Consider the following 2062-nt stretch of genomic DNA (forward strand, 5'->3'; position numbering starts at 1 on the left):
ACAAAAGTAAATGCTCATTTATTTGCTTAAAATTACATCAGTTATTGAAATGAATTGTGTCATGAGATACAAGGACTATAATTTGTAGTCAGTCATTGATCTTATTCCTAATTTAGTGCCTAATAGATACTAGATGCTCATAAGTCACTTGAAAGGACAGGTGAGTGAATGAATGGTTGCAAATATTAAGTAAGGTAGAAAGTTACTCAAATAATGACTAATTTAAATCTGGATTTACTGAAAATATGAACTAAGCAATGGGTGTTCACTTTCAGAACGAATCAATGCACATTTCCATTAAATAGAGAACTGTCTGAGTGCATTTAAAATGCTATTTAAGTTGTTAAAATTTGGTGTGCAGTAAGCATTTGTCAGAAACACAGTTATTATAAAAATTGAGATAGCCAAAGTTGAAAAACCATTATGATTTTAGCAATTCAGACAAAATACATGGAAATCAAGGCTATTACTGGATTCTAGAATTTCAAAACGTTTTCTCCACTATCTAGTCAGTGAGAGGTAGCCTGAATCCGTGATCATCCTAACTTTTGGGGTGACCCCCCAAAGCACTCCTTTATGTATAGCTACATGGTTCTGAATTTAAGAGAGGATTCAAACTGAAGTGTGGACTCTAAACATTTCTTGAATTGAAAGAACCCTAATGTAAGTCTCCTACTTCAATACCTTTTGAAATAATTCAGATTATACTTAAGACTAGGCTATATAACCTGAGAGATTACAAACATGCCTCCTATCTCCACTAGACATTGTGCTGTTACTTGAATTAAACAATTTATAAAGACTGAGTCACGCTTTGTGATCAAGATTGAAAATGAATCACTCCAGGCTAATTCTTGACCCTGCACAGGAAACCTTGTTAAATGAGAATCAATGACACCTGGCGAATGAAAAATTTTTATGATGTATTCCTGGAGTGAGAATATTTTCAGTTCCTAACTTGTAAAATAAATGCAAACTAAGACCATGAATTTGAAAGTGTGTGGGTGATGAAAAAGTAAGGGAAAAAGGGACAAAATCTAATGTTTTATGACAAACAGAGACTAAAACATAATTCACAGTCTGCCTCCCTGTGCACCAGAGACAAGAAAAAGTGTTAGTTGCAGCATTTTGTGCACCCTGTTACTGAACTGTCAATCATAGCCCCGAGATACCAATTAGAGGAGGCCAGGTGAGAAGGACCCACCTGAGTCTCCTTGAAAACCCGAGGTGGGAAGCATCTCTAGTGTAAATGGAGAGTACTATGAATGTGTTTTCAAATGACTCATAAAAAGAAACCTAGTGTTCTTTCTACTTACGTTTAGAGCATCACTTTAGATACTCCTTCTGGCTGAGCAGAGAATTAGAAACTGGAAATCATTTTCAAACAAACATTCTACCTGCTGGCATAGAACTATTAAATTCATTGGGCCAATACATTTCAAATGAAAAGTTTATAGTATAAAAATAAAGTGAAATGATTTTTACAGTTCTTTTCAGGCATTGGAATTGCAATCTATATAGGGAGATAAAAAGGAAATGGAAAACAGTAAACAAACTATACACTAATTTAAACTGAAATGAAAATGCACTTTCTCGTATCCACCTCCTGCCACCTAAATTATTAGAAACGGACTTAGAAAAGGGAAGACTGTGTATTAAGAACAAAAAAGGCAATTTATTAATGTTTTTATACAGTGAATAGAAGTAGATGTTGTTCTTATTCATTGAAAGTAAAATTAACAGGCTTTCATATAATATTAAACTTACGATTAGTATTACAGTTAAGGGAATATAACTAAGAGCTGTGGCATAAAACACCTCTTGTTAAAGGTTTTAAAGGTGAAATTTCAGTTACTGGCAAATGTACCTTTCCCATCGGAGGGGTGATAACATTTGACTTCATAATTGTGACAAATTTATAGATAACATTTTTGAGTGCCGATTATGTCTCTGATGTTCATTGGGGAAGCGAACTGTTATTTCTTTACCCTTCTTTGATTTACTTTGAAGACTGGGATAACGGGCAAGGAAGTATTCATGAGTATAAGCCAGTTCCTCTAAT

The sequence above is a fragment of the Hippopotamus amphibius genome, chromosome 11, assembly GCF_030028045.1.
Source record: "Hippopotamus amphibius kiboko isolate mHipAmp2 chromosome 11, mHipAmp2.hap2, whole genome shotgun sequence".
Taxonomy (NCBI): domain Eukaryota; kingdom Metazoa; phylum Chordata; class Mammalia; order Artiodactyla; family Hippopotamidae; genus Hippopotamus; species Hippopotamus amphibius.